Below are 18,865 nucleotides of genomic sequence, written 5' to 3' on the forward strand. Positions count from 1 at the left end.
AGCCTTAGAGCCTTTATTGTATTCAGTAGAGAAATGACATCAGTGAATAGCTTGTTGCACGGATGGAGGAGGGTGAACAAAACAGGGTAGATTGAGAGATTACTTCCTACAACTGAAAGGTGCTGTCTTGAATAGGCTGATTTAATGAAGCAGCACCAGGTCCAATGAATTTATGAAAGCTGTGACAAGATTAAGACTCTCTGGATTAAGATTATAAACTATATGGAGCAGAGTGACAACCTAAATGCCGTAACAATTCCAACATGTTGTGAGGAGCCATTTTAGATCTGCTCTGTGTCAATACCGGTTGTCAGAAGCTTGTGGGGGGAAGGGGAGAACACATGAAAGGAGGCAGCTAGAAGATGAGGGCAAGCCTTTTCTCTGGGGTGATTTCGTCTGCCAACCCCTCACAGCGGGCACTGTGCTCACCAGAGACACTCAGAAGATGGGATAAGCTCTGTCTCTGGGGTGATTTTGCCTGCCAACCCCTCACAGAGGACACTGTGCTCCCCAGAGAGGCTCCTGCAATCAGAGGGCCCAAGCTTTCCAACAAGGAACTGCGGAGAAGGCAGACTGGGCTGATGGCCTCCTGCCAGCAGGCAGGCTTGGGGCGAGGCCCGGCGGTATAAAAACCAACTGCACCACAAACTTCGGGCTTTTCGCTTTGGGTTCGCTTGGGGTTTCGCTTGAGGGGTTGCCTGGGGGAGGCTCACCTGGGGGACTTTTTGGAGACTGTGCTGGTTTTTTTTGAGGCATTTTGAGTGGGGGCTCACTCACTGCCTCGCTCCCTGGCTTGCCCTACTCCTTCGCCTACCCTGGCCACCGCGTGTTCCGCCTGCCCTCCCGACCTGCTCACACCTCTGCGACCTTCCCCGTGACCCTGCCCAGGGCTCTGCACATCCTGCTGATCGCCCCTCGCCGTGTGTCTGGCCGTGTCCGTTGCTGCGGGAGCCACATCGGAGCAGCCGCGCCTGTCCGATCACCACACAGGCCCCACAGCGAACAACGTGTGCACCACATGCTTTGCCGCGGGGATATCGCAACATCGCCTGCTGTGCCGGTGGTAAGGCCCGCTTTTCTCTGTCTCCACCACTCCTTTTCCATTTTCTCTCCTTCTTTTCTGTCTTTTCCAGCCCTCTTTAGTGGGGCAGTTGCCTCTTTCTTTAATTTTTCGTTCTCAATAAACGGTTCTCAGACACCAAGTCTGTCTCAGTTGACTTCACTTCGTTCTTGACCATCTAATTAAAGAACTCCTCGCAGTTCCTCTCACTGGAACGCCACACGTGTCATAGTGCAGCATGTCAATGACATTATCTAGAAAAACGTTTAAGGAGAAAAAAAAAAAAAGATGTTTAAAGGAAAAAAAGTGAATATCATACAAATTATGAGCTTAAAGACCCCCACACCCATTCTCCCTCCAAACGACGAAAACACAGAAAAGTAGGATTTGCTGCTGAATCACTGTGTTTGGAAATCGGTGCATCAGTTCAGATAGTTTTTATAACTAGTTAATCACATGAACCATTCTCTGACTTCCAAGGAGACGCAGCTGCCAACCTGTAAAATAACTCTGACCCAGACATTCAGACACTCTCAGGCAAAAATTTCAAACCCTGGAAACACGCAATAAAAACATAGTGTCTTCTCTAATTACAACAGAAAGGTCAAATTCACATCTGTTTACTTTCATACTTTGCCAGACCTGATGAGCAGAATTAGGTCTACCAGTTTCTCTACTGAAGTGTTTACCTTGACAATCCTGGCTGTTGAAGGCACTGTCTTTGTTTACTGGCTCTAACTATATTTAGCCAGCATCACCTTCCTTTATGCATATATCTCCTTGCTTTCTTAGGACTAGACTTAAACTTCTCACTCTCTGTCTCTGTATTCGGATCCTGCAGATGTGCAAGATTCTGACTCAGTAGTTAGCGTGGTTAGCTGTGGCAGTCACAGCATAGTTTTCTGAGACCTGAGAACACAAATGTCAGATAACAGAATCTAGTGACAAGACAAAGGATGGATGTCACAACTAGAGTTCTCTGATTTTCCTGGATATGTTTAACTTGGACACTATCTAGGAAGGCAGATAGATAGGAAATGGTGTTCCATTCTGTGAAGAAATGTAATTCTGCACCGTCATCCAGGTCATGCCATACTTTGTTCACAAAATCTAAAAGCTTTACTATAAATATATATTCAATAATGTATTATCTATGTTTTTTTCCTGGCCTATTCATATCAGAAGGACCACTAGAGTGATCCCCTCTTTCAGGAATTCTAATCAAACTGTAGGTATACCAGGACCATATCTGATGACAAAATTGAGGCATCTGCTGGTTTGTGACTGTTCCTCAATTAAGGAAAATTAAAAATCAGGTGCAAAGAGACTTTTATTTTTGTAAAAACATACTGTGTCTGTATAAGAACAATAGTATATGTTAGAATACTAATTAGATGCTGCTGCCAAGCAATTAAGACTTTTCTTGGCCTGGACTCACACCTTTACAGAAAATTATTTAGTTCCATCAGAGAATAATACCTGCTTTGGCTATACCTCATTTTGTGGCTATGAGGTAGGAAAGTATAGTAGAAGTATGGAATCCCCTCCTGCAGTTATAGGAAAATGGTCTATTCAATGAGAACAATCTGTTTGCATAGAACCAAAGTGTCAGTGGTGCTAATAACTGAAAAACCCATACATTTTAAAATATCCATTGAGCAATACTATTCATTGTATGAATTATTTTACCTAAAGCAAAAAACTTAGAAAAACACATTCTAGATCGCCACAACAGAATGTTTAAGAGTCACAAGGTTATAGATACAGGTCTATAAAGGATTTCTAGGTGTTCTCATATTTTACATAACTATCTGTAAATGAACAGTGAACACCTGTTATGAATTGTGACTATGTATGTATTAACTGATACAGTCTTCAAAAACTGAGAGCTTTTTTTTTTTCATAATCCTCTAAATTAAGTATGATAACTTGAAAACTTGAGTAAGTGGTCACCTGATATGAATAATCATGAAGTTGTATATGTGTTTGACTTGCAGATACAACTCCAATATTTACCTGTGCAACTGACTTACAAAATATATTAGACGTTTTTTCAATTTGCTTTCAGATGAGAAAGGCAATTGTTATGAATTAACTCACATATCATGATCTTAAGGCATTTCACACAGAAAAAAAATATAAGTGAAAATCCTAATTTTTTTCCACGAGAGCGATACCCCCTGCCAACACAATGTCATAATGGCTGTATAGAGTGACTGAGATTTCACTCCACAACCCCTACTTTTTATGTTCATTTAGAAGCAAAATTCTCAAGTGATTCCAAACATTTAAACTTCCTTGAGACTCAAGTGGCATCACTGGAGTCAGTATGTATATTCTACACATATAAATAGACCTTCATCTCTTCAAGGAGATGGTCAATAAGATTCCCTGTGAGACTGTCCTCAGGAGCAAGGGAGTGGAAAAATGCTGGCAGATCTTTAAGGAAGTCCATGGAGTACAATGAGGCAATCCTCAGGAGCACAAAATCAGACAGTGAAGGCAAGAGACTGGCATGGCTGGGTATGGAGGGACCTGCGGGTCAAAATAAAGGGAAATAAGCAAATGCACAGACAGTGGGAACAAGGACAGGTAACCTTGGGAAGGGGAGAGAACAGAGAAGCAGTTTGATTGTGCAGGGATGGGATGAGGGAGGCCAAGGCAAAGCTGGAGCTGTACCTGACAAGGAACGCAAAGAATAACAAGAGTTTCTACAGGTATGTTAACCAAAACAGGAAAGTCAAAACAGGTGTGCCTGCTTGCTCCCTCTTGTGATGGATGAATATGTTGTTGAAGAGAATTCTTAAATTCTCATTACACTTAAGTCTGCCAGGTCTATTTTTGTACATTTTCTAATACTGTCAGCTTCCTTGCTCTTTATTCATTAAATTAACAATGTAGTAATTGAATACACTATATCCACGTTTTACTGTGTATGCTAATTTTTTTCTATATTGAACTAGTTCTTTTTTCTCTTTGTCTCTGTGATCACCTTCGATTACTTACCAGTTTTTGTATCCCTTTAATGACCAGTTGCTGACCACTGGTAATTGTTATCACTGTGCCTCCCTTATATTTCTTCACCTGTACTTTTAAACTCTCTGATGCCATTTTGCAATTGTACTTGTTAACAGTTGTTAACTTGCTAGTGACTCTGTTTTTCTTCAATATCCTTTGAACTGTGGTTTTCTTTGAAACATAACTAATCTTTTATTAGCACCATGTAGTGACATGCACATCCTTGTCTTAGGGTCATTGATTGTTCACTTTACAAAATAATAACCCATTAGAAGATGTGTATAGATTTAATGCCCTGATAACTACTAGATATTAACATCTATTTTTAACTGCAGTATCAGAGGTGTGTTATTCAGTGTGTTTTACAATAGGAGAATAGTAATTTTTTTTTTTAAAGTCTAAATTAAACTTTAATTTCTGAATGGGAAAAAAAGAACAGTTCACTATAAATGCTGTTGAGAATAATGAATTTGACTAGATCTATGAATTATTTTATACATGGTAAGCATTATTCTATAGAGCACTTTTGAGAACATCTGTTAAAGGAGAAGAAGTGGTCTTGTTTCTATTATATCCCTACTTGCCAGGATTTCTCATATGTAGGCCTCTGAATGACAAGTATCTTGGAAAAAATGTTAGTCATATTTAACAAGGATGTTCTGCTATAACCATGGATGTCACTAGAAAGGCTGTCCTTGGGCATTGGATCAGTCACAGACCTCATTGTGTATATACTGGAAAGGCTGAAAGAAAGAAAGTAAAATAGAATGAACATACAAGGAAAATGCCAAGAATAAGTATAGGTAGTGTGTAGACAACTAGGGTTCAAGCTTACACTGTTTGGCTCAGTAAACATTTAATTCAGATTGAAACAACTCCAGTAGAAGAGAGCGAGCCAGAAGAAAAATTACCCTAGAGCACATAAGTGACTGGAAGATGTGAAAATTTGTCAGTCTGAATATATTTCCTTGCAGCAAGACGACAAAAACTACCCTTGTAGTTGCAGAATGAATAGAATCTTACAGCGTGTAAGGAAGAATATTATGTGAAGCAACATTATTTTTTAAAAAGCCTCTCTGCTAAAATTATGAACAAAAATGAGTGCTAAATTGTGCTGGGGTCCCCATGCAATTCCATGCACATCACATAAAAATCAAATAATTCATCATGAATAATGTTAGTACTGAACAAGGAGCAACAAAATAATTTTAAATAATAATTAGCCTGATGCTGTAGCAAGCTCCTTTAGTATTTTGTTAAATTGAACAGCAAGTGTATACTCCATTTACCAAATGCACATTACAAACTAAGAATATTACTGTCTTCCAGAATCCAGATATTAATGTGGCCTGACTTAGCCTGCACACAGTACAGCACATACAGTGTTAGGCTGTGCCTCTACTCTTAGTACCTAAAATTTTTTGCTACTTTTATACAAAGTTACTTTGTACTTACTTTTTTACTTGACATCATCTGTGAAGGTAATGAGGAACTGTAGCATTAAACTAATATCATATAGCCTGAAAATTTTGTAAGTGGACATTTCAATGACAGCAGGGCACCTAACTTCAAAGCTCCTCGTTTGAATCAGTTCATCCTTTCATTGACATAGGGATTAATCCAACGCACCCACTTGCGCTTCCTGAAACCTAATTTGTGGTAGAGAGCATTCACTTTCTGCTGAGCCAAGCAAAGTAGGCAAAAATGTCCTTTAAACTAGTTCTGTTTTCTTTCTTTCACTTGTACCCCTGGAAATGATTTCCTTTTTTTTTTTTTTTGTCTTGTGTTACTGTTCCTAAGTGTTTATTTTTACAATTCAGAACCACCATAAGTGGATAGCTTTTTATTCCTTATAAAATGCCTTTTTTTGGTGCTGCACATTGCTGAGAGACACCATGGTTGGTGTAAAATTTAGATGCAGTAGCTTTGAGGTTTAGAGGCAATAAGAGAGCTAGGGAACTTCGGGTCAGAGCTCAGAGTAAATTCATTAATTCCTTTTTTAACTGGAAGTACATAAAAAATTAATGAACTGGGCTTCCTGAGCTCAGTTTGCTATATATTGCAGTAAACAATTTTTTTTTTTTTTGTCACAGCTTACTTGCAGCTTTACATGCTTAATACTTGAAGACAAAAATGTGGAGAGGGAAAAAAAAGAATAATGTCAAGGGAATAACTTATCTCACATATATTGTGCTATGTGTCACAATTGCTGCTGTCCTAGAAAGAGATCATCCTAATACCCTAACCCTGCAGTCAATACACGTATAGATAACAGCAGCTGTACTCACATGTACACATATAGCTCAGGGATGCACTGAAGTCTCCCTAAGTGTAATGGTTTGACATAAATTAATGTTGGAATACAGCTACACAGAAAGCATCCCACACTGGCATTTTGGGAGGTTCATAGAATGTCTTCAGTTAATTACCCATTCTTTCATCTCCTCCAAGGCAATCATATATGTGAGTACCAGGTGCTGTGGCAAGTGCAGCAGTGTCTCAGGAGGAGGTTAGCCAATACACCTGTATTGGGTCTATGCTGTTTTCATAACACAATGCAAAGATACATAAATGAATTGACAATATAGCCACATTCATGAGGCACTGCAGCCAAGCCTTATTAACTTCAGGATGACATTTCGCAGTGTTGATTAACTGGCTTAAGTTAGTGGCAGTTTAGTGGGTTTTATGCCTTGGTCCACTGAAGAATGTAGACATAATCAAAGGAAAGATGGAGAAATATGATAAAACTTGTACTGAACACAAACGATTATTTAAACAATAATTAGAAATTCTCAAACACTAAGTTAGTGCTTTTCAGTCCTATAGCCCTAGAGTGAATCCAGTCAGTACTGTGTTATGTGTTTAATGGTACCATGCTGTGGAAAATCTACTAAAACTAAAAGTTGACTTCAGGCCATTTGATGAGCAATGAAGGGAAAAATCTTATCTGTGCAGGTAAAAAAAAATTCTCAAATTTTGAAAGAATATATTATTTCTGCTTTTTAACAGTGGTTCCATCCTAGTCTCTAGTCTTTTTATGGTAACAATAAATAATATTCCGTAATAGGGATTACTACTGATAGCAAGAAGTCCTCTTTGAAAGACATAGGTGATCTTACCAAAACTTGGGGTTCTTATTCCTAAGAAAAAGTAGAAGAATGTAAAGAGTCCCACATACAGAGTGAAGTGGGAGTTGGGAGAGGAAACTACTGTGACTATACTAGAAATAGAAAAGTGGGACCTGTTGCGGTTTAATCCCAGTAGGCCCCTCAGCACTACACAACCTCTTGTTTACTTCCCCACAGCAAGATGGAGGAGACAATTAGGAGGGTGAGAGTGAGAAAATTTGTGGATTGAGATAAATACAGTTTAACAAGTTAGGTGAAAGTTGCATGCAGAAGCAAAGCAAAATAGAGAATTTGACTGCTACCCATTGGCAAGCAGGTGTTCAACATCCTCCAGGGAAACTAGGCTTTGTCACTCAGTGACAGTGACAGGAAGACAAACACCATCACTTCAAACATCCTCCTCTTCCTTCTTTCAGTTTTATTGCTGAGCAGGATGCTATATGCTATGGAATATCCCTTGAGTCAGTGTGTGCCAGCTGTCCTGCCTGTGTTCCCTCCCAGCTTCTGCCCCCCTAGCCTCCTCCCTGGGGGTGAGAAGCTGAAAAAGCCTTGACTCTGTGTAAGCACTGCACAGCAATAATGAAAACATCCCTTTGTTATCAGCACAAATCCAAAACATAACCCCATACCAACTACTGCAAAGAAATTTATCTTTACATTATCCATAACTGTTACAGACTTAAATAATAAGGTGTGGGTCCTGCCCTGTTGAGATGTAGATGGAGGAGAAAGACAGAATTACAAGTCAGAAGCAGTTTGCCTGGAAGGTTATTAAAGACCAGCAGGTTAGTGCAAGACTTTGAGATCTAGAAGAACCCTTTGATTTCTCTATTTCTGCATTCCTAAATTTTTACCACCGGATTTAATGGTTCAATGAGTTTCCCATTTGGAGAGCGAATAATTTTATGTTCTGATACACAGAAATGTCAATCTTCAGCAAGTGATGTTGCTCTGTCATACAACTAGTACACATTATTACACTATCATATTATTTTCTGAATTCATTTATTGGGGATTATTTGGAATTTTCATTCCTGGAACAAGTAAACTCCCTATCATGGCTGATAGTTAATGAAGACTGAAACTGTCTAAATACAAACTGATAGTCCAAACGTGAAGAAATTAGTCTCCCTACCAGGTCAGTCAGAAGAATAATAATAATGATTTATAATACTCTGAAAATTTTCAACTTCCTTCTTTGTCAGTTTTCTTAAAATAATTTGTTTCATTTATTCTTATTTTGCAGTTAGACTTTGTTGTAATCCAATAAGTTTTTCTTCAGCTTAGCACTGAAGCATAAAAAAATAAAAATCAATGTCTTGTCATTTCCATTATTGCTGAGATAGACTCTTGAAAATGTCATGCTTATTTCATAATTCAGCCATTCTATTCCTGATTATTCTTGATTTTCACTATAGCTAACTAATGACTTCCTCCTATTTCCATCACCAGAAGAAGAAAATTTACTGACTTCAAACCAAGCAAAATATCCTATAAAGATATGCAGAAGATAGTAGAAAAAAAATTTAATTCATGGAGGCTTTCTTTTCTGTATTTGTAATGCTCCAAATAATTCTCCTGTGGATTTTCTTTATACTCCTGTTTTGCATCTTGAAAGTCAAGATGACAAAAAAATTTTTGGGAAAAAAAAATAAAAAAGAGATCCCAGACTTTCAGAATGGGATTTTCAAAAGGATTCTATAGTGCTAACTCTGGTCTTATTGAAGCCGAAGGAACTTCAATATTGATCTTAGTAGAAAAATATTAAAGACTTTAGAAAACCTTATGATACTCGTGCAATTAAAATATAGACACAATGGTATTACATACAAAATGTCATTCACTCAGCTCAAGTTATCTTAAGCCTCTAGTCCATTAAAATTTAAAAGTGTATAGAGGTTTTCCAAACAAAATTATTTTATTTTTCTCTATACAGTTCAGAGACTTAGTAATTCTTCACTAGTTATTGTTTACTATTGAAAAAATCAGCACAATCTTTTAGTAATTAGAGACCTCATCCGATCAGATTTCACATAACATAAGCATCTAAAAATACCTATGACAACTAGATTTTTAAGTGTCTTGCACAATCAAGTCCCATGACATCATAAAAAAGTTTCTCAAATAAATAGGTTCAAAAAAACCCTGAACAAATTAAAAAATCCTCTCTAGCCACATTTCCTTGCATTATTTTGTATGCATACCTCCAATTCACCACATTTTCAGTACATACAATTGAACAATAACAATTTCTTAATGGTTTATACAGCCTTTAAACCTTCTTATAGATTAGGCAAAATTGTGAATGATTTTTGTTGTTACTTTTGCTTAGCTAATCTAAAGCACATTATTTAATATTCAAATACATATAGCAGTAACAGTTTTTGATAGACATTCAATTCAATTTGTTTGGAAGCCACTACATCCTTAAATGTTCCTGAAAAGTCAAAGTTTGCCAATTGTTCTTGAAGCCATCATGGAGGCTGTTAATGGCAGACCTCTATTAATTAGGAAGAAATTATTTTTAGTTAAATAGCATTCTCAATAGAAATTTATTTTTTAAACAACTTATAAAGACAGATGTAAGAGATGGGAAACATCCAATACAAAATTGCTCTTAACATCTGTCTTTTAGTTCTAAATATTTCCCTGACTCTAGATGTTTCATCAATGCCGTATGGTAATTTTTTTTTTTTTTTGGTAAGTTCTATGCTTTGGAAATAGTTCATTGGATGAATAAATGTTCTTTTCACTATTTTATCATATTAAAGTTTAGATGTTCCAGCTGAGATTAAGGACCTTATGTACTCTAGACCCTACTGTGCAGCTATGTAAAAGACCTGTTTCACAGCCACTGCAATGTAAACTGAAGACAAAAATAGAAGCTGATTCTTTCCCATTGTAAATTAGGAACAAAAATAAATGGCTTTCTAAATGTCATATATGAGAGTTTTTGCAGAAATTCAAGTAGATTTTAATCTTCTGAGGAGAGCTAATCAAAATACAAGGTTTCCAAATTTCAGCTGTGAAGCACGTATGTATGTAATAGTAGACATGTACTGACATCTCATTATGTGACACTTCTTCTATACATAGAGGTTTTCTTAGTTGTAATATATTTTTAAAGAAAGATTATATATAAAAATATTTTGTGTCTCAGCTGTCTACTCATCATGAAACTTGCAAAAATATCAATTTCACTGAACATCAATTCAGGGTCTGTAGCTACAAAATCTTTTCAGAGTCATTAATCTTTTAAAGCCATCTGAGGGCTTCCAGTTTTTGTCAGTGTACAACTTCACAAGAAGAAGGAAGCACATGCCAGACATCCAACCAGCCCTGGTTGCCTAGGAATGCTGAATTTTGATTTCTAAAAATTACTTAAGTTACTCAGTTTTCCCAAAGAAGCTCTGACTGTCCCAGAATTATGGACCCTGGATTTTTGGCAAGTCCAGAGAGACATAAGAATAAGATAACTCAAATGTTGGGGGCTTTTTTATATTTTTTCCTCTAAACACAAGAACACCTCTCATTTTATATAATCTTACTTACCACCTTTGACAATACAATAGACAATTTGGGAATGAAAATAGAGGACTATGGCATGTTTTCTCTGGAATATGTTACTAGCATACAGCATGGATTAGCATGCAATCACATCTGATGTTCAGTTATTAAAAATGTTATAGTCCTGGCTTGTTCAAATTATTGTTCAATCAGTTTGTCAAGAGTGGAATAGATCAGTGTAAGTAAGGCTAGTAAAATAAATTATGTGCTTTAATTTTCATTTCTTACCATGTCTCTACAGAGATATGAGATCCTTTGGGCTTTCTAAGTTGGCTGGATCCATACTCATTGAAGCATGAAAGACATATATCTGGGTTAGTGTAGCGCTGTGAACAGTTTGTCTACATCTAGAAGCAGGACATGAACAATTCACACAACATTAAGAGAAATGGTGCATTGGCTCAACCATGCTAGAGCAGCTCTTTAGCTTCCTACAAAAATTTTCTTGTATCAAGCAGACTCAGAATATGGGCAGAAAAGTATGAATATGTTTAAACTCTACCCTGTAATTATGCATTTTGATGCTCTGTTATCTTGCAGGATGCTTTGTAGCTCACAGAAAATATTTATTTTTTTCTTCTTAATAAAATAGCTAGTTTGTTCTCCTCACATTTATTAAAGATTAGTCCAGTTTCAAGATGAGGAAGAGCAGAAACTAGTTCTATGGATTCCTTCTTACTTGTCTTTCCTGAATGGCCCAACCACTAAGGGGAAAAAGGATTTACATATTCTGTACTTCATGACCAGAACAGTAAAGCTGCAAAAATGATCTATGAAGGGCAATAGACAGCAAATGCATTTAAATGAAATTTTGGAAAACAGTGCCTCAATTCAAAACATAGATCTTTGAAACTTCCCTCTCCAAGGGACACCTGGGTATTCTGCATGCCCTTAGATGTTGTAGGAAGGTGAAATTTCTGTATCAAATTTTCATAGCACCTTAAGCTCCTGTTTTGAATTTGGCTACAAGTGCTGCAGTCCTGCCCTAGGCTATTCAGCTTAGGATGTAGTAAATACCCAAAGCTGATCAGATTGCAGGATTTTCCCTGTGGAGTTTGGATAAGGGAAGAAGGTGTGAGGCGGCTTCCACCCTCTAGCTATGGCTGTTCCACTTGATGTGAGAGCATAAACTGTAGGAGTCATTGTGAGTGCAGTAATCTTCCTTGCCTAGGAAACACAACTCTTCCTCTTTTGATGCTCCTCATCAGATAGAACTTCTCATAAATAAAGCAGTAATGCCCTGGGCTTCCTTTAAAAGAATAGTCTGAGGTAAAATTCTTCTTGCCTCCTATTTCCTCCCTACTCAGAGGTCTAGTTGTTCTTTTACTTATGTGAAATGACCCATGTGAAATTGTTGCCACAATAAGTAAAGGACTTTAATTCCTGAGAGGATGGAATATCAATGTGTGTCTGTCTCAGTAAATTGAGAATTTAACCCCTGCTCATCATGACGGCTGTGTTTGAGGGGCGCATGTTATTTGTTTGTTTGTTTGTGGTTTTTGTTGTTTTGTTTGGTTGGTTGGTTGGCTGGCTTTGTTTGGTCTTGTTTTGTTTCTGGGTTTCTGTTGCTGGTGGTTTGTTTATTTGTGTGGGGCTTTTTTTGGTATTTTGTTTAGTTCTCTTTTTGCATTGGCTAATTCTCCTTCCACCTTGTATAGTATCTAAGCCATGAGAGACACAAAATGGACAGACCTCATTGACATTGGGTAAATTCCAATATCAGGATGGCTGCTAAAGAGCTCTTAGACAAATAAAGATGTTAGAAATGTTTAAAAAACTAAAACAGTAAAAGGTGTGAAGTGAAGATAAATGTTTTCTCCTCATGAGAAAGTATGTTTTAATGATAATGTGATGATTAGATAATGCTACAATGAGTTTATAAAACATCTCAGAAAATCCCATATTGTAATATAGGAAAGTTTTGAACTCAATAATATGATGCATATATGAGTGTCTATGCTATACTTGTTTTAAGCCCCTGGGGATATTAAATACAAATTTGACGTTTCTTAGGATAATGTGAAAGAAAATGAGATCAAGAAGTGCTTAGGCAGTTCACAGAAGTGCTGACCTTCTTTCTTGGTTCCTGAGTGCTCTGTAAGTGCTATGGATGAAGACATACATTCTTACTTAATATACATGTCTTTTAGATTTTAATTATGTATTGCATTTTATGCTGTTCATAATGAAAATTGCAGAGGCAGTTTTCTGCTGGTAAAGCAACTGCTGTCCCTCCACTGGAATTTAACTAATGGCAGGTATCTATATCTATACAGGAAATGAGATGTCAAATTTAACAATTTGAATAGGACGTACTCACTAAAAAATAAGGTTCGATCTTTTCACTTTTATAGCTCCTCCCCTACTGTTAGCAGAAGCCTCTGAAATAATACCACTAAAGAATAATGGAAGCTGCTATAAAAAACATAAAGCTATTAAAAAAGCAACAATCCTAAAATAAAGTTATTCCTGAGTGCACAAAAGCAGCTGCTGTATTGAGGTTTGCAATCAATTACTCTACTAGAAGGCATTTGCTCCTCTTGAAGAACCTATTATTTTGAAACATAATGCAAAGTCACAGCAGGTGTCGTAGTATTGGGCCATGCATACTGCATCTCAACCAGATACAAAGAGCCTTAAACAGGCTAGAATCTCTGTGTATTCTACATTTAAAAAAATAAAAATCCTTGTATCACTATTCTAAACTGTTTTATCACATTTGATTTGGGGATCATGATATTCATTGCTAAGACTAAATCTGTCATTATGCAGTTTGTTGAAGTGTTTAAAGCAATGCACCAGGATAAACAGAAAAAGTGGTATTTGCTTTCAAAGGATAGTTTCTGGGGTTTGAGGAATTGATATATTCACATGTTTAAATGCATGTACTATGTATAAAAATGTCACTATCCAGAATTTTGCAAATCTATGATTGTTTTTATGTACAATGCAAAAAGTATCTTAGTTTCACAGAGATTTATTATGATGTTAATAAAGCATTTAATTTTACTTATATTTTTCAATGTAAAACCAATATGCAAAATAATTTGACTGTATATTAGCTATTTTGTTGTGAAATAATAACTAACTAAACTAATTTGGAAAAAAAGTGTAACTAATCTTTGAAACATTTAAGTAATACTATATACATATTTTTATTTTTACTAAATAAGATTGTGTGAGAATATTAAATATTTGAATAGGTTTCAGTGTTTGAAATTTTTATTACTTCTATCGGGTCTCATAGTTCCAATGAAATATTTGTGTGTGTGTATATATATATATATTTATATATATGCATACACACACCCCATATATATATGTGCATGTATATATATCCACAGAAACATAATTACATATTTATTAAAATACATTGGGGTCATCTAGCTGCATGAGTATTGCAAAAGGCATTTAATGATCCCTTTTTGGGGTTTATATTCTATGGAAGTAATAAGCTCTACATCTTTTTCCAGTGGTATGACTTACAGCTGTTGGAACCTTTGGATGCTCCCTGGCTGTTGGTCCTAAAACTACAACAATATTATGATCAGAAATGTGATTAAATTGTGATAGATGATTAAAAAGATTCCAAAACATAACAGCATGATTTTAATTTTCCCCTGATTCTTACAGGTTTAAACAAAGGAATTGAGACTTGTCAATGAAAGAAGATGACACAGCATCTGAAGCAAAATTCCCTAGAAAGAAAACAAAATTACAATCAGGAACCAACTGAGTTCAGTTTCAAATAAGTGATCTCTGTTTTGTCATTGCTGCCTGATATATCAAATAGAGGTTTTTACTGTAAGGGATGACTGAATTAGGGTATTTTATTGTTTTAAATATTGACATGAAATAATACTTTCATTTATATGGATGAAATAGAGAGTATAAGATACTTGAAATGAATGTCTGTGCACAAAATATCCTTTAAAATGTGAACTATGATGTGCCTTCACAGCCATTTATTTAATAGCTACGCACTGTTTCTAATAGCATCTAAATATCTGACATGTCTGCAAAAAGTGCCTTTCTCCCTCGTGCCTGCACACATCATGCCTGCTTAAAAAAAAATTGCTCCAAGCATGAAAAATTTTTTTTATCACCGTTTAAAGAAAAATGTTAAGTTAGTAGCCTTAGCTGCAACAATCATGATATTGTGGAGTTTTGGATCAGCTAAGCACACTGGTAGTTAGTACTATGACAAAGGTTTTAGATCTCAGAAGAGAAACCTTCAGCTTGTTCAGAGGCCAGCTGAGGGAGATAAAAGCTCTCCATTATGTGATTGCATTTAATTTGACACCTCTCCAATGTCAGTATTTTATTTTCAGTCACAATGTGCTCTGGAAAGCCATGTATTATTTATTTATTGGAGTGATTAACATAATTTTTTCTTATAACATTTAAGGCAGAGTTTCAAATTTACCTGTTTAATTTGCTTTTCAGAAATTTATATCTATGATATACAATTTCTCATGTTTTTAGCCTTAACCAAGATCTCATTGATTGGAATCATGGCCATCAAGTTATAGTAATATGAAAGTTAGTGTGAACTAAGGTGCACCAAACTCTATTTTTGTCTTCTCAGGAAACTATTTGGGATAAAGTCCAGACTCTTCTCATTGCTATTCTCAACCACCTCTCTGTAAAGAAATAAGGAGTTGAGGATTCTGGCTTTTTATTACTGAGTTTCCACATTGTTGTAGCAATACCAACTTATCATTTTTATTTTTCATTCTACTTTTGCAGATTTTATTTAAAGAAGGAGTATTCACATACACGATAGATTTTACAGTAAAACTTTAGTTACACTTTTGCAAGAAATCAATGCAGGTGTAGAAACTTGTTGGATAAAACTTCCCTAGATACCCACAACGTCAAACAAGAAAAAACACGTCTTTTTGTTCAGATTGGTAGAGATTGGTCTCAGAAAAAAAGATTTATTTCACGAAGATTTTTCACAGCATTGATCCTACTTTCTATGCCTCATACATTCCTACTCTACTTCTGTATTCCCTTCCTTGATGTCATGCTTGTAACTGCACTTCCTGTAAGATCATAAAGTCAGTAGTGTTTGCTTGCCTGCACTATTCCTTCCAAAAATAGGTATATATTCCATTTTAAGTAACCTAGGATACTAAACCATTCTAGTCAAAGTGGAAGACTTTGATGCCTCTACATCAAAGTGTATTAATAACTAAATAATTAATATTAGCTTTCATAAAACTCAAATATAAGCATGTATAAATAAGGTAAACAGTGAACATATGTAAGCATTTTATAGTACAGTGATAATATGCCGGACACAATGCATAAGTTTTTTCTGTAAGTATGTGATCAATCTGACCAACAAGAGAAAAGTAAGTTTCTATGTGTGTAGTACATAGAAGGTGTACAGGTATAGCAAAAGTTCCTAGTCAAGAACCACACAAGTGTATGGAACTGCAAAAAAATGGACATCCTGCAAAGTATATTAAAAATATACAGATGAGCTGCAAAAAGTTGTGAAGAGAGCAAATAACATAAAAATGTCAAGCAGAAACAGGCAAGATGGGGTAAGAAGAAGGGACCATAACCATCATAGTTTCAAGCCCTGTGCCATGGGCAGGGACACCTTCCACTAGACCAGGTTGCTCAAAGTCCTATCCACCCTTGGCTTGAGCACTTCCAGGGATGGAGCATACACAACATCTCTGGGCAACTTGTTCCACTGCCTCACCAACACGACAGCAAAGAACTTTTTCCTAACATCTAACCTAAACCTACTCACTTTCAGTTTGAAGCCATTGCCCCTTGTCCTGTCACTACATGCCCTTGTAAAAGTTCCCTCTCTAGCCTTTTTCTGGGCCCTGGCTTTATGCGTTGGGAGGCTGTTATAGGGTTTCCCCATATTGTTCTCTAGACTGAAAAACCCCAACTCTCTCATCCTGTTTTAGTAGTAGAGGTGCTCCAAGCCTCTGATATCTGAAATTGTAGTAAATAGATACAGCCAGTAGTAGCACAACTTCAGTATTAAGTTATTTAAATTTAAATTTGAATGAAAGGTGCTTTCATCTTGTTTCTTATGTGATGCAGGGAGAGGCAATATGGACAGACAAGTATTTTGCCTTTTAGTAAGTTGCAAATTTCCACTGACTTGGCACAAGTTAACAACACTCGGTTATTAAATATAAAGAAATCCTTTATGTTCTACAAGTTTGGGCTTTTCCCATGAAAGCCCTTATTTCCTTTAAAAATTGCTGGTTAAGGAAAAAACCTATAGCACATCACCTAAAACAAATTATTAACACTGAATGAAGCTGACAGCCAAATAGATTAAATGAACTTGAAACCATGCTAAAAAGCACATGTATATAATAGAAAGGGTCAAAAAGGTCACAAGGACAATGAGTTCCATATTATCAACATATTAGTAAAGCTAAGTAATAAAGTATTTAAAATTTCCCAAGGAAACTTATTGAAAGAAAAATACACTTGTTTACACAGTCAATCACTAATTTCATGTGGTGTTTAAAATGTTTTCAGTTTTTAAAAATCAAAAAATTAAGCAAAATAATTTTTTAAAGAAATTGTTTAATAAGTTACCATCCAAATGATATCCTCTAATTCATAAGGATGAGATGTGCAGAGATAAAAAGTCAGTTTTGGCTGATTTGTGAAGCTAAAGCTGCAAGATAAAGAATGAAAACTTGGAAAAAAACAAGAATTCTATACAAACTGATAAAATGATGCAAAAAATAATCTATGTAAACCTTCCTGAAACAAATCCTGCAAGGTATTTTTGATACAAAAAGAAAATGACTCATTGCCTGTTTCAAATCCAGGATGTATTTTGGGGGTTGTTTTCAGATGCTGAGGAGGATTTCTGATTTCCATTTTATTCTCTTTTCCAATAGTCTTTTTTTCCCAGTTGACATCTAAGGATTTTACTTGCTTCTTTCTTTTATGTGGATTCCAGATGTAGTGAGACAAAACAAATAAAAACCTCAAAATAAAATCCCTGCTTTCTGTTCTAACCTGGTAGATATTACCCACATAAAGTGTGAAAAGAAAGCACATGTCACTGGTTGAGAAAAGCTTTTAGAAAGATAGTTGTATCAGATCTATAAAACTTTGGATAATCACTTCCAAATTCTTTTATTTGTGTGAATGTTTTCATTTATAATCATGAAAACCAATTATATGCCTATAGTTTAGATGCTAGAGCCCCTTGAAGAAAACTGAGAGGTACTGAGAGCTTTCAAACTATATTTATTATGAATTAAACAAGCTAAGATTATTTGTCATGCAAAAAACGAGTTGCACTGAAGATGAGACATTGGTAAGATTATCAGTACTTTGCTACTGTCTGAATACTAAAGGGACTACAAGTAATTTCACATTCTTTAGAATGTGCCTTTCCAAACACTTCCTTTTCTGTAGTACCATCATCCATTTATTTAAGCCATTATGTTGTTACTGTGATTAGAACTTCTCGAAAAAGATTTTCATCTCCTTGGAAAAAAATCAATTTAAGAAAAGAAAAACAGAAAGTATCCATCTTGAGATTTTGTAGCTATAAGGCAAAACCATACACAAATTTAGATCCAGTGTAAGTTATTTGTATTTTTTCATTTCAAAGTAAGCATTGTTGTAAGAGCTAAATGTTATGTATGAGGTAAACACTATGAAATATTTCAACCTGAACACGTATTTATTGAGTTACATAGTTCCAAAGTGAATGCCTTTGAAAGCTTTAGAGCTTATTTTCTGATCATTTTGAAAGAAGAAATAGAAAACAAATACTTCATGAAAATGATTTTGCTTTTATTGAACTAACTTTTTTACAGAAAAAAGTTACATCAAAAACTTCCTAAGACAATCCAACTCTAAACTCCCTTTAATTATACTTTAATTAGGTTTATAATTTTGCAAAAGGTTACTTATTCACTCTTATATGAATAAAGAACTCAACCTGTAGTTTGGAATTCTAATGGATGAAAACATGGTCTGAAAGGAAGGTTCCTGATGAGCATTTCTCCTGTGCGAACTTCATTCTCACAATTTTTGTCATCTCATGAGCTAGTTAAATTATTCCTGTCCATTTCCT

At 35.8% G+C, this 18,865-nt stretch overlaps 1 long non-coding RNA gene across 1 annotated transcript; it reads left to right on the plus strand.

Annotated features, from left to right (window-relative positions):
- The first annotated feature begins 849 nt into the window (after positions 1-849).
- LOC146438481 (uncharacterized) lies at positions 850-14,566 on the plus strand. The gene is made up of 3 exons (XR_014852083.1): positions 850-1,063; positions 3,432-3,652; positions 14,410-14,566. It is a non-coding gene; the product is annotated as an uncharacterized LOC146438481 (long non-coding RNA).
- Positions 14,567-18,865: the final 4,299 nt, after the last annotated feature.

Source organism: Lichenostomus cassidix, chromosome 4 (assembly GCF_008360975.1).
Source record: "Lichenostomus cassidix isolate B80296 chromosome 4, HeHo_3.0, whole genome shotgun sequence".
Lineage (NCBI taxonomy): Eukaryota > Metazoa > Chordata > Aves > Passeriformes > Meliphagidae > Lichenostomus > Lichenostomus cassidix.